Below are 15902 nucleotides of genomic sequence, written 5' to 3'. Positions count from 1 at the left end.
CAGTGTGGACATGACCAGTGTTAAATTATTATTGGTTTATGAACAAATAAATGAATGGCAAACACTATTCAATTTCCTCGGTTTCATTATTTTATATCTTTGACCTTTATACATTGTAGTGCTAAAAATCAAACACATCACATGTATGGTATCTAAGCTAAGAAGCTAGCCTACTAAATATTGTGTTGTCATATTAAACCTATAGCACAACAGCATCAGTGTTGGGCAAGTTACTTCCAAAATGTAATATATTACATATTACTTATTACTCTCTTTTGAAAGTAATAAGTTACATTACAATATGACTGTCTCTGAAATGTAATGAGTTACACTACTTTAGTTACTTTTCTAGTTACTTTCACCAAAATAACCGCAAAAGAATGGCTAGGTATTTTAAATGCTGAAATGTAGTTTAGTGCAGCTCATTATACATCCAGTGAAGGGCGATGTGGTTTAGCATAACAACTGTGTAGGCCCTTAAGGCTACTAACAACTTGTATTACACGGCTTGGTTGAATACTCGATTCATTGTTAATACAGCAGTACAGACCAGTGTCAAGGACTATAATGAAGGTTGCTAACGAGGATCAAGAAAGAGAAAGGAAAAGAGGTTAAAAGACGGAGCGCTGGACGTCAGATAAATCACCAGAAGAAGGCAGAGAGGAAGTAAACACTAACAGGACACGGAATGGGCTCTGTAGTGTGTTCAGTATATGGCCGTGTGCAGGCCCGGCTCCAGAATACAATGACTCAGGGTGCCTCTGAGGTTACAGGGGGCGCAGCAGTAGCAGGTTTACATGAGCAATAGTGCCGGCAACAGCAATGAAAAATAGCATTGATGGTCCCTGATGAACAGATTATGGAGAACATTTACTGTGCTGTAAAACTGGATCACATCATCATGTGAGGTTGACTTTGTTTAGAGGGTGCATAACATTCAACTGCCCGAAGATCCCGACGCGAAGCCTGAAGAGTAAACACCAGGTTTACTAATCTACCCGCACAATTAGTCTGGTGTCGGAATGTCTCGCTATGTTAGTACATTCAACAAAACACTATTTAATTTCGGGTTAAAATGTGCTGTAACTGCGTTACTGAGCATTGTAACGGGTAATATATTACCCACATTTCATTAGTAATGCGTTACATTACTTCGTTACAGCAAAAAGTAATATATTACTGTAACTCCGTTACTTTTGTAACGCGTTACACCCAACACTGAACAGCATGGACACTAATACATGTATAGCAACTGTTAATTTAACAAAGCTCTCACAGTGGGCTGCTTTACCACCAGAATATTCTGAAGTGTCTTAATAACAAATCCTCCCTTTCTGTCTTGGTTATGTCAATGAGCAACCCAGTCTCACGGGCCGGCATTTCGTGTTAAAGACACAACATGTAATCTGTTGATTCATTCAGGTTGAGGTTCATTCAGGTTCATTCATTCAGTCCTCCCACGGCGCCGGGCATGGTTAGGAGCAGTGTGCTGCCATTTTGGGAATGTTGCCTTGCTCAGGGACACCTCGGTAGCACTTGGTCTTGCCGGGACTTGAACTGGTGAGCTTCCAATTGCCAAGCCAAGTCCCTATCGACTTCGCCACCACCGCCCCCGAATCCCCATATTCATGGTATGTGCACCGCTGCTAAAATGCAACACAATCATTAATATCCTCCACTTTCCATTATCAAGTGTCGCTTTCCGGGACACAATATCGTGTCTGTTTTGATCCGCTCTGTGTGCATGTACGGTATTTACATGAACACGGAGCGGATCAAAGCAGATACATATACACTGTTTTTTAGGAAAACACTGCGGTCCCACAGACAATATTGTAATATATCTTTAACAATCAACACCTTAAATGGGTAAAGATGGTCGCTTAACGTAAGGTAGGTTACAACCTGCCTCAGCGCCCCTAAACATCGGCACAAGAGTAGACATGCAGAGCCGGACCGACGCAGTAAAGTTCTACACCGCCTGACAGCAGACATGAAACAATCATTTAAAACCAGACGTACCGCAAACATGCCGCAAGCTCATCCATCGGCTCTGACTCCCCCTCCCCACTGAGCTCGGTTTAATGTGCATAACTTTGGGCAAGGTTCATAGTTTTAAATATTGTAAAGTGTAGAGCCGATGAATGGGAGTCTGAGGCGGCGTGTTGAGTATGGAACTCCACACTTTATTTTCCATTAGTTTACAGAAAGGTAGGAGCAACTTCATTACATGCTACACTTTACAACATCAGGAGGATGCGTCCCCAGCTGTCCCAGAAAGCAACGCAGGTTCTGGTCCAGGCTCTCGTCAGCTCACGCCTAGACTACTGCAGTTGAGTAGCACTTGAAATGCTTGGCTCTATGAAACCTTATGTACTTATATGATTCTGTTTTCTTCAAGGTTGTATCTTCCTGGTCGAATGTACTTATTGTAAGTCGCTTTGGATAAAAGCGTCAGCTAAATGCAATGTAATGTAATGTAATGTAAGCTAGAATGATAACAAACCACAGGTGCAGTATCTAACAGGTCCGTGGCGCAACACACTCTCTATAACACGGTGAATTATGTCCCGTAATGATCCACCACAAAAGCAAGCAACTGCCGGACTTACGCTCTACAAATACTCACACTATAAAAACACGCTAAACACAAGGCAATAGATATAAACTCACCTTATGATTTGCATGGCTTTATCCTAGCTAACACCAGTGAATGACAATGTTTACAAATTGACAGCTGTATTTACGTTGCTCGTTTCTAACAGCAAATGTGAACTCAGCTTTATGCAAACAATGCGTCTTGTGATAACCTGTAACTATGGCGAACATTTGATGACATTAAATAACTTTTACCTTGTAGAGATCTCCTCGGAACAGAACCAGCTTACTCCTCTGATGCGGGAAGAAAATATGGTGGACCCCCCCCCCCCCCTCTTTGTTGAAAAGCTTCAACATTTTCAAATAAAGATTTTTTGCAATTTGTTCTGCTTTTCATTAAAGTGCTATATTGTTCAAGTTAAATTACGAAACTGTTAAAAGTAGGGTTTTGAGTCCGACCATATTGATTTGTGAATAAAATATTTGTCAATAATAAGAAGCTGAGTAATCGGCTGCAGAGCAAACTGCTGCCGTATGTGCTCAGTGGGCGGAGTTACAGAGATAAACATAACTTTTTTCTTATTTCTTAACATGATTGAGACTTATAGAACGTACACCCCTCAAGATTAAAATAGTTCTACATGATTGATTGATGTTTCGATGAGAAATATGAATAAATTATGTCTCATATTAACTCCGGACCTCGGTAATTTTTTCCGAGCTGTGTATATAACAAAACTTATGAAATAATTGCACTAAACGGGGTTCTTTGTACTTCCATTTACTGACGATGGGGGTGCTGCATAACTACGTAGCCTCGATTAAAGCAAACAGAAGAAGACGACATAAATCAACAAACAAACCTTGTGTTTCTGTTCATCGGGACATCATATGACCAGCAGATCCTGTGTGAATGCTCTACGTTAGTCAGTGGACGTCCGACAACATGCACACCAGTGGCGGATTTAGGATTGTAGGAGATCCGGGGGTTGTTGTTGGGGGGAGGTGCAGGGTTAAAGTACTATTTTTTTACAAGTGGGGGGTGGACCGAACATCCTTTAGGGGATCGTCGCCTCCTCTAGGGGGGTCCGGGGCATGCACCCCCGGGAAGATTTTTTTTTTTTAATATTGAAGTTAAAAGCATCAATGCACTTTGAGAGCAACATTAACCCTACCTTAATAACACCTTAAAGCGGACAAAAGGCACTGGAGAACACTTGTTCATTAACACCCTTTAATGAAGCAAACTAATGCCTTAACTCACTCAAATACAGTTGTTTACTTATTTCGATGAAATGAATGTGCGTAGTTTTAAAGGATAGTCTCACCTTGATTCTGGCGCATTGCTTATCGTTTTATAGATCTATTCTCACCCACCATCTTTGTTTGTGACGTAAAGAGTGTAAGAGTCACGTTTCTGAATCGGGCACTCTGAGTGGATGCAGTCACAGCCAATTGGAGTCTGATTCAGAGGGTTGCCTGTTGCCTGTCAGTTCCGTTGCTATGGTTCCGTTGTTATGTGTACTGAAACGAGAGCCGGTATAATTCCACGCCCGAAAACTAAATAAAAATTGGAATACATTATTTTAGTGTTTTAATAATAATAATAATATATTTAATTTATATAGCGCTTCTCATCTGCCAAGACAAATCTCGAAGTGCTTCACAACAAGGGATACTGATACGCTTTGAGATAATAAAAGACAAATAATTGTAATAATAATAATAATAATAAATCAAAAAATAAAATATAAAATAGAGTACAAAAATAAAAGTCGGAAATAGTTTTGCGATAAAAATGGCAGTACTCCAGGTGTACCGTGCTCAAAGTTTATTCGAAGGCCTGCCGAAAGAAGAGGGTCTTAAGGCCGGTTTTGAAGACCTCGGTGGAAGGGGCAGATCTCAGCTGATCTGGGAGGGAGTTCCAGAGGCGCGGGGCGAATGAGCAGAAGGCTCGGTCTCCCATTGTTCGGAGACGTGTGCGGGGGATGTAGAGAAGAGGAGCGTGGCTGGAGCGGAGAGAGCGGGTAGATGTCTGGGTACGGATGAGGTCACAGAGGTATTTTGGGCTTTGTCCATTCAGGGCTCTGTACGTGAGGAGCAGAACCTTGAACTGGATCCTGTAGTGGACTGGGAGCCAGTGTAGTTTTGCAAGTATGGGGGTTATGTGTGCTGACCTTTTTGTAGTGAAAGAAGGAGGTCTTGGTGATATGTTTGATGTGGGCTTGGAAAGACAGAGCGGGGTCAAACCGCACACCGAGGTTGGTGACAACGGAGGAGAGAGGAATGAGCTGACCATCAAGGGAGGGGCTGATGTTGGCGGCCTTGGCAAGCTGGTCGGTGGTGCCTATCAGGATTGCCTCCGTCTTGCTGCTGTTGAGCTGAAGGTAGTTGGTGGTCATCCAGGAGCGGATGTCTTCCAGGCAGGTGTTTAGTGTTTGGATAGTGGTGGTATTGGGTTGTGTTTTGATGTAGACCTGAGTGTCGTCGGCATAGCAGTGGAAGTTGATGTTATGTCGTCTGATGATATGACCCAGAGGTAATAGATAGATTAAAAACAGGATCGGCCCCAGCACTGAGCCCTGTGGGACCCCGCATGTCACTGCGGTGTCGTCAGACCTGGAACCCCCCAGAGACACGTGGTACTTCCGGTTGGTGAGGTAGCTTGAGAACCACTTCAGAGCCGTGTCCGTCACCCTGGTGTAGGTCTCGAGGCGGTGGAGGAGGATGGTATGGTCCACTGTGTCGAAAGCTGCACTCAGGTCAAGAAGGACCAGGATGCTGGGTGATCCAGAGTCGGCTGCTATCAGTAGGTCGTTGGCTACTTTTATTAGGGCTGTTTCTGTACTGTGTGCAGGGCGGAAACCTGATTGGAAGGTCTCATACATGTCATTGTCAGACAGATGAGACTGGAGCTGTGCGGCCACGACCTTCTCAAGTACTTTGGCAAGGAACGGGAGGTTGGAGATAGGTCTGTAGTTGGAGAGGAGTTCTCGGTCGATATTTGTTTTTTTTAAAAGTGGGGTGACAACTGCTGTTTTGAAATGGACAGGCACCTCACCAGTCTGTAGTGACTTGTTGATGAGTGTTGTCAGGAAATTAACCAGGTTTAAAAGTAGACTGAGGTATGAAGGGTTAACGTTACATCTTAGGATAATTTGTAGTCATGTTCTGTATACATACTAACATATAAGGATATACTTAGTGTGGTTACTCCATGCTATAACATTAACGTCACATCACTCTTTTTCACTTCTTACTCAGTCAGCCAGAGTGCAGATATCACCATTAGATTCACAAACCTGAAACATCATCCATTTCTTCACTGCTGGTGATGAAATTGTTGTCAGCTGCTGATACTGCTGCTGCTGCAGCTTGTGGCGCCTGCTTCGATGAAAATAACTATCTAATATCCATAACTTTATAGGCTATTAGCTTAAAACTCGTCAGGCACTAGGAAGGATCACTTCTTCTTCAGGGCTGTTAGGAACCTTGACTCAATAGCTTGGAGGACTCAAATGCACGACCCAGAGACAAAAAGGTTTTGAAGAAAAAATAGTCTTTACTTGCAAATAAACAAAATCACTCTTTTAGAGGAATGAACAAACTGACAAACGTAAAGCGCTCTCGTGGAGGGTAAAAGGCAAAACACTGACTTTCATTAAACAATGGCTTAGATCTTACTTCTTGGAGCAATGAACAAGACGAACCGACAACTAACAAGGGGAGACAGGAAAATATATAGATGAGGTAAGTGGGCACAGGTGGAAACAATCAGGGGCGGGGCAGACACTGATGATGGCGGGAAAAGGAACCAGAGCAGGAAGTAAAGGGACCTGGAATGAGACAAGGTGAGTACAACATAAAACAGGAAGTGGAACATAAACTAAACTAACATGACAAAACTTAACATAATTGACGGGACACAACAAGGGCAGGGAAGGCTACGCAGTACGCAGGCTAATTTCCCGCAGCGGCTGCCTCTCTGGTGGACTCCGGTACTGCACATTACTCGCGAGACATTTAAAAAAAAAAAAAATTCACAACCAATGTCAGAAGGATTACCTTTTAACAAACGTTGTAATGGTTACTCTTAGAAACAAAATTAATTACCTCTTGCCTTTGACCAGTATAGTGTTATCAACAGCTCCCGGAAACGTAAGTTCTAATATTACACTAGATAGTAAACTAGAATGCTTTTCAGCCATAAACCTTGAACAATTAAATTCAATGATTCTCTCTTCTAAACCATCAACGTGCGTGTTAGACCCAATTCCAACTAAGCTGTTGAAGGAAGTTTTTCCATTAATTAGCACTTCTTTATTAAATATTATGAATATGTCTTTATTATCAGGCTATGTTCCACAATCATTCAAAGTAGCAGTGATAAAACCGCTTCTTAAAAAGCACAACCTCGATCCAGAGGTTTTAGCCAACTATAGACCTATTTCTAATCTTCCGTTCCTCTCAAAGATTCTTGAGAAAGCGGTCGCAAAACAGTTGTGTGATTACTTAAAAATCAATGATTTACTTGAAGATTTTCAGTCTGGCTTTAGAATCAATCAATCAATCAATGTTTATTTATATAGCCCAATATCACAAATGTTACATTTGTCTCAGTGGTCTTCACAGTGTGTACAGAATATCAGTATGACAATACGACACCCTCTGTCCTTAGACCCTCACATCGTACAAGGAAAAACTTCCAAAGAAAACCCAGTTTAAAGGGAAAAATGGGAGAAACCTCAGGGAGAGCAACAGAGGAGGGATCCCTCTCCCAGGACGGACAGACGTGCAATAGATGCCGTGTGTAAATTGAAAAGATAATACATTTGCAACATAGGTAGTCCAAATGTTTGGAAATGCATGTGTGTATATAATAGGAAGATGAATCCACGAGGATATCCATCCAGGACCTATGATCCAGGACCACAGCCACGACTCAAGATCCAGCGCTCGCGATCCAGGACACAGGACCGCAGGATCATCCATGACTCCGGATCCCAGCGTATATAGACACCAAAAAGAAAGACATGTGGGGAAGCTGGGTTAATCGGAACATGAGTGTACACGGGTATAGACAGAGAGAAGGAAGAAGTAAGATGTCCCCCGACAAACTAAGCCTATATCAGCAAAACTAGGGGCTGAATCTAATCAGCCCTAACTATAAGCTTTATCAAAAAGGAAGGTCTTAAGCGCACTCTTAAAAACGGATAGGGTGTCTGCCGCCCGAACACAAACTGGAAGCTGATTCCACAAATGTGGAGCTTGATAAGAAAAGGCTCTGGCTCCCATTGTACTTTTAGAGATTCTAGGAACAACCAACAACCCTGCATTCTTGGAACGCAATGCCCTAGTAGGACAGTAGGGTATAATGAGTTCTTTAAGGTAAGATGGCTCCTGCCCATTAAGGGCTTTGTAGGCGAGAAGAAGAATTTTAAATTCTATCCTGTGTTCTATAGGGAGCCAGTGTAAGGCAGCCAGAACCGGAGTAATGTGGTCCCTTTTCCTAACTCTGGTTAGTACACGAGCCGCAGCATTTTGAATCAGCTGAAGCGACTTGATTGACTTCTTGGTACTCCCTGATAATAAAGAGTTACAATAATCCAGCCTAGAAGTAACAAATGCATGGACTAGTTTCTCTGCATCGTTTTGAGGCAAGATATGCCTGATCTTTGCAATGTTACGTAGATGGAAGTAGGCGGTCCTTGAAATTGATTTTATGTGGGCGTTAAAGGATAAATCCTGATCAAATATAACACCAAGATTCCTTACAGTCTCACTGGAGGCCAAATTAATGCCATCCATAGTTAGTATGTCTTTAGATAATTTGTTTCGTAGATTCTTCGGGCCAAGTACAATAACTTCAGTTTTGGTCGTGTTTAACATCAAAAAGTTTAAGGTCATCCACGTTTTTAATTCCTTAAGGCAGTCTTGAATTTTATTTAGATGATTAATTTCATCAGGCTTGATTGATAAATATAGTTGAGTATCATCCGCATAACAATGAAAGTTTACAGAATGATTCCTTATAATATTGCCTAACGGAAGCATATATAATGTGAACAAAATAGGTCCGAGCACTGAGCCCTGTGGCACTCCATAGCTAACTTTGGTTTGCGTGGAAGATTCATCGTTAACACGTACAAACTGAGAGCGTTCAGATAGATAGGACCTAAACCAGCCTAAAGCAGTTCCCTGTATGCCAACTAAGTGCTCTAGTCTTTGCAATAGGATATCATGGTCGATAGTATCAAATGCAGCACTGAGATCGAGCAAAACAAGAATAGAGACAAGTCCCTAGAATATCATTTGTGACTTTAACCAGAGCTGTCTCTGTGCTATGATGTGTTCTAAAGCCAGACTGAAAATCTTCAAATAAATCATTGTTTTTTAAGTAATCACACAACTGTTTTGCGACCGCTTTCTCAAGAATTTTTGAGAGGAACGGAAGATTAGAAATAGGTCTATAGTTGGCTAAAACCTCTGGATCGAGGTTGTGCTTTTTAAGAAGCGGTTTTATCACTGCTACTTTGAATGATTGTGGAACATAGCCTGATAATAAAGACATATTCATAATATTTAATAAAGAAGTGCTAATTAATGGAAAAACTTCCTTCAACAGCTTAGTTGGAATTGGGTCTAACATGCACGTTGATGGTTTAGAAGAGAGAATCATTGAATGTAATTGTTCAAGGTTAATGGCTGAAAAGCATTCTAGTTTACTATCTAGTGTAATATTAGAACTTACGATTCCGGGAGCTGTTGATAACACTATACTGGTCGAAGGCAAGAGGTCATTAATTTTGTTTCTAAGAGTAACAATTTTATCGTTAAAAAAGCACATAAAATCATTACTACTGAGTGCTATGGGAATAGAAGGCTCAATCGAGCTGTGGCTCTCTGTCAGCCTGGCTACAGTGCTGAAAAGAAATCTTGCATTATTCTTATTCTCATCTATTAATGAAGAGTAGTAGGCTGCTCTCGCTTTACGCAGTGCTTTCTTATATTCATTGAGAGTAATATGCCAAATTAAACGAGATTCTTCAAGTTTAGTGGAACGCCATATCCTTTCAAGTTGTCTAGACTTTTGCTTTATTTTGCGGGTTTCGGCATTATGCCATGGAGCTAATCTATGTTGTTTTATTTTCTTCTTTTTCAAAGGAGCAACAGAGTCTAATTGTATTCGCAGCGCATCTATAGCACTATCAACAACATGATCAATTTGGGGTGGTGTACATTTTGTATAAGTTTCCTCCCCTACATGCAGACATGCTATCGAGTTAAGTATTGGTGGAATCTCTTCCTTAAATGTGGCTATAGCACTAATAGATAGGTTTCTGCTGCAAGAGCTTTTGACTAATGTTTTGTAGTCTAGTAACAGTACTTCAAAAGTTACTAAGAAATGGTCGGATAAAGCAGGATTATGCGGTTCGACTAATAGTTGCTCAATTTCAATACCATAAGTCAGAACAAGGTCGAGAGTGTGATTATAACAGTGGGTTGGTTTATTTACACTCTGACAGAAACCAACAGAATCTAATATAGAGTTAAATGCAACAGTAAGGCTATTTTTATCATCGTCAACATGAATATTAAAGTCACCTACGATAATTACTTTGTCTGTTTTAAGAACCAAAGTTGATAAAAACTCAGAGAATTCTGATAAGAATTCTGAATAAGGACCTGGTGCACGATACACTGTAACAAATAAGATTGGCTGCAAAGTTTTCCAGGTCGGATGCGTAAGACTAAAAACGAGGCTTTCAAAAGAGGTATAATTACATTTTGGTTTAGTATTGATAAGTAAACTTGAGTCAAAGATTGCTGCAACTCCACCTCCTCGGCCCGTGCCTCGAGCAATATGAGTGTTGACATGGCTGGGTGGAGTGGCCTCATTTATGCTGACATATTCTTCATGTCTCAACCAAGTTTCAGTGAGACAGCATATATCAATATTATAATCTGATATTAAATCATTTACCAATATTGCTTTAGATGCTAGAGATCTTATGTTTAAGAGACCACATTTAATCTTCCTGTTTTGTTGCACTGTAGTAGTTGTTACATTTACTTTTATTAGGTTATTATGTATGACACCTCTATTAGGTTTTACCTTAAATTGTCCTTGGGCAGACACACACACCGCTAATATTGGGTATTTTATTGGGTTCGGGATTCCTATGGGTGACTGCCTAGGAGAGAGCGCAGAGAAGCGTGTAAGACTGCGACTCTGCCTCCTGGTCTCAACTCCAGTTTGTCATGGATTACGTCCACAAAGCCCTGAAATGTTTGCCGAAATGAGATCTGCACCTTTCAAAGTAGGGTGAATGCCGTCTCTCTTAATCAGACCAGGTTCTCCCCAGAAGGCTGTCCAATTATTTACGAAGCCCACGTTGTTTGCTGGGCACCACCAAGACAACCAGCGCTGAAATGATGACATGCGGCTATACATGTCATCATTGATCAGATTGGGGAGGGGACCAGAGAAGATTACGGTGTCCGACATTGTTTTAGCATAACTACACACCGACTCCACATTAAGTTTGGTGCATTCTGATTGGCGTAAACGAACATCATTACCACCGACGTGAATAACAATCCTACTGTATTTACGTTTAGCTTTAGCCAGCAGTTTAAGATGCGCCTCAACGTCGCCCGCTCTGGCCCCCGGAATGCATGTGACTGTGGAGGCTTCGGTCTCTAAATTCACGTGTCTCATAATAGAGCTACCAATAACCAGAGTTGGCTTCTCAGCGGGTGTCTCGCTGAGTGGGGAATATCTGTTAGATACGTGAACGGGTTGGTGGGGACCTGCGGGTTTCGCGTTATGCCCCTTCTGAACAGTCACCCAGCCTCCCTGCTGCTCGGGAGTTGCCGGGGGACGGCTAAGAGGAGCTTCCTTTTGCCGGTCCGCACATGCTAACATGGGCTTTACTTTAGCTGAGTTACTTTCTAAGATGCGGAGCCGGGCTTCTATGGCTATGATTCCGCCTCCAACCTAACAACTATACTACATTTAACACATGTATCCTTACCAGTAAGGGAGGCCGGGAAGTAACCAAACATGAGACAGGAAGAGCAGGAAATAGCACCAGAAGGTGGAGAAAGAGCCATGGCTAGCTATCAAGCTAAAGTAGCTACCGTTAGCAAACCCGAAAAGAGTGTAGGCAACTGTGGAGTTACAGTCGCTAAGAGAAGGAGAGTTGTGAGTGCTTAGGCTGTAGTAACGTGTGATTACAACGTCAGGCAGTTGCCGTGATCAAGAGTTTTAAAACGATCGATTAAGTTTAAGTTAATAAGCTATCAGCAACAGAACAGGCACACGGGATACCCGGAGATGACAACAACAACAACAACAACAACCGGAAGTTACAACGTGCAACGTGCTCACCGCAATAGGTTCCTCCTTCCGCTCAATACTTAATAATTCCGCTTTAGAACACATCATAGCACAGAGACAGCTCTGGTTAAAGTCACAAATGACATTCTAATAGCCTCAGACAAGGGACTTGTCTCTATTTTTGCTTTTGCTCGATCTCAGTGCTGCATTTGATACTATCGACCATGATATCCTATTGCAAAGACTAGAGCACTTAGTTGGCATACAGGGAACTGCTTTAGGCTGGTTTAGGTCCTATCTATCTGAACGCTCTCAGTTTGTACGTGTCAACGATGAATCTTCCACGCAAACCAAAGTTAGCCATGGAGTGCCACAGGGCTCAGTGCTCGGACCTATTTTGTTCACATTATATATGCTTCCGTTAGGCAATATTATAAGGAATCATTCTGTAAACTTTCATTGTTATGCGGATGATACTCAAGTATATTTATCCATCAAGCCTGATGAAACCAATCACCTAAATACAATTCAAGACTGCCTCAAGGACGTGGATGACCTTAAACTTTTTGATGTTAAACACGACCAAAACTGAAGTTATTGTACTCGGCCCGAAGAATCTATGAAACAAATTATCTAAAGATATACTAACTATGGATAGCATTAATTTGGCCTCCAGTGAGACTGTAAGGAATCTTGGTGTTATATTTGATCAGGATGTATCCTTTAACGCCCACATAAAATCAAACATTGCCAAAATTAGGCATATCTTGCCTCAAAACGATGCAGAGAAACTAGTCCATGCATTTGTTACTTCCAGGCTGGATTATTGTAACTCTTTATTATCAGAGAGTACCAAGAAGTCAGTCAAGTCGCTTCAGCTGATTCAAAATGCTGCGGCTCGTGTACTAACCAGAGTTAGGAAAAGGGACCACATTACTCCTGTTCTGGCTGCCTTACACTGGCTCCCTATAGAACACAGGATAGAATTTAAAATTCTTCTTCTCGCCTACAAAGCCCTTAATGGGCAGGCGCCATCTTACCTTAAAGAACTCATTATACCCTACTGTCCTACTAGGGCATTGCGTTCCAAGAATGCAGGGTTGTTGGTTGTTCCTAGAGTCTCTAAAAGTACAATGGGAGCCAGAGCCTTTTCTTATCAAGCTCCACATTTGTGGAATCAGCTTCCAGTTTGTGTTCGGGCGGCAGACACCCTATCCGTTTTTAAGAGTGCGCTTAAGACCTTCCTTTTTGATAAAGCTTATAGTGATAAAATAAAATAATCTAATAAGAGTGCATTGACGTAGATACGTTGTGCCTCTTCACCTATACATTTTAGTTCTTACTCTTTCACTTAAATCCTAAAAACTTAGATTTTATATTTAAAACTGTATCCAAACCTTTCCCCTCTCTGACCTCTCGAGGTTTATTAGAGGGTAACAGGTTGCAGAGAAGGCCTAGCCCGGCCGGGGAGTGTGGAACATAGCCACAGACCTACTCCTTAACTCTAACCAATTCAGGTTCCAGTGGGGACCTCTCTCCCTGCGTGTGCCTCTCCACCTCTGTTTCCTACTTCTTACTTGCTACCCTTTTCCCTCAACCTATCCTAAGGGAGTGCATGTATGTAGACACGTTAGTTTAGCTGCTATAGGCTTGGACTGTTGGGGGGGCACCTTACTCCGTCTTTCTGTCTGTTTGTACCTGTGTACTCTCATGTTCCGATTAACCCAGTTTCCCCCAAATCTCTTTTTTGTGTCCATATATACGCCGGGATCCTGAGTCGAGGCTAATCCTGTTGCTGTGGTCGTGTGTCCTGGATCCTCTATCCTGAGCACTGGATCTGAGTCCTGGACTTCGAGTCGTGGCTGAACCTGTCTCTGCGGTCCTGCCTGACTCTCACCATACTACTTCCCTGATGGCTCCCACAGGATTGCTGACATCCTCGTGGATTCATCTTCTTATTATAGACACATGCATTTCCAAACATTTGGACTACCTATGTTTCAAATGTATTATCTTTTCGATTTACACACGGCATCTATTGCACGTCTGTCCGTCCTGGGAGAGGGATCCCTCCTCTGTTGCTCTCCCTGAGGTTTCTCCCATGTTCCCTTTAAACTGTGGGTTTTCTCCGGAAGTTTGTCTTTGTACGATGTGAGGGTCTAAGGACAGAGGGTCTAAGACAGAGGGTCTAAGGACAGAGGGTGTCGTATTGTCATACTGATATTCTGTACACACTGTGAAGACCACTGAGACAAATGTAACATTTGTGATATTGGGCTATATAAATAAACATTGATTGATTGATTGATACACACACACGCCCTGGCGAACAGACATCTTCTTCATAAAACTAATAATAGGGATTAATAATCGGGCAGTTCGATGTGTCTAACTATAAGAAAGTATATTGTGCGCACAAGATACTTGGTTTATTTCCATTAACTTTAGGGGCTCCGTAGAGGTCTGATACTTAAACGTATCTTTTCGACCCCAGCAGCCTTTAGACACAACATTTAGCCTAGTAAGTTAGAAAAGCAATCTTACAATCGCTCAACAGGTAAACTTTTTGATTAAAAACTAAGAGGAATACACAAGAATTTAGCTGTAATATCGTAATCAGTGAAATGCCAACAGATTACATACGATACAATACATATGATCCTGGGGACAATGAACACAACTCGACTCTCAGAAAACAAACTTTTAAAATATATTAACTTTATTTGGATGTACTGTATACGTTCCTTCATATATAGATCTTAGGGGTGTAACGGTTCACAAACATTTCGGTTCGGTACGTACCTCGGTTTTTAGGTCACGGTTCGGTTCGGTACGTTTTCGGTACAGCAGAAAAAATTATCACAAAACATAACATATTTTTTTTTAATTATTATTAAACTGTGAATAATGTATTCACTCAAATAAATGCAAAATATAATAAAATAAACATTAAGGTGCAGCATTTCGATGAACTGAAATAATCTGTATTTGAACTGTATTGTTCTAGTACTCACAAAACATAAACTATTAGTTTTGGGTTTTAAATTATTATTAAAGTATGAATATTTACTCAAATAAATGCAAAATATAATAAAATAAACATTAAGGTGCAGCATTTCGATGAACTGAAATAATCTGTATTTGAACTTTACTGTACTAGTACTCACAAAACATAAACTATTAGTTTTGGGTTTTTAATTATTATTAAACTATGAATATTCACTCAAATAAATATAAAATATAATAAAATAAACATTAAGGTGCAGCTTTTCGATGAACTGAAATAATCTGTATTTGAACTTTACTGTACTAGTACCTAAGCAGCCAGCTTGACATTATGACTTGCTTGTCATTGTATTTTCATGTTTTTTTAAAGAAAAATGTACTTGTCCACATTGCTTGCCGAAAGGGCAGATCAGCTGGCACTAGCAATGTCTCCTGCTGTGGAGAACACCCTCTCGCTAGGGACAGAGGTAGCAGATACAGCCAGGTAGCGCTTTGCTAACATGGCAACATAAGGATATTTGCCATTTGTAATAGCTTTGGCTCGGTCTGAAGTTTTTGCGAGTGGTGGAGGCTTAAATGCTAGCGGGAGTTGGGTTTGCACTTCAGTCTTTTGGTACCGGTGATATTCACGTTCGGGTGATGCCTTTTCAAATGAGTGTGCAAGTTTGATGTATTGCCAGCCGCGTAACCAATGTTAGTTGAACAATGCCGACAAACAGCTTTGGTTCGGTCCACCTGTCTTTGTCCGTCATCCTTGTACGTAACTGCGAAACCAAAATGTTCCCAAACCGGAGACTTCAATGATGCTGGAGGATTTTCGAGCTCAACTTTATCTGCGTTCGCCATTTCGACAGTTCCTCAAATTACTGACTACATTTGAACGCATCCCTCTGACCAGCTCGTCCAATGAAATGACTTGCTCGCTCTATGACGCGTTGAACACAATGGGAGCAAA

Source organism: Pseudochaenichthys georgianus, chromosome 16 (assembly GCF_902827115.2).
Source record: "Pseudochaenichthys georgianus chromosome 16, fPseGeo1.2, whole genome shotgun sequence".
NCBI classification, from domain to species: Eukaryota; Metazoa; Chordata; class Actinopteri; order Perciformes; family Channichthyidae; genus Pseudochaenichthys; species Pseudochaenichthys georgianus.
This window is presented reverse-complemented; position numbering follows the sequence as displayed.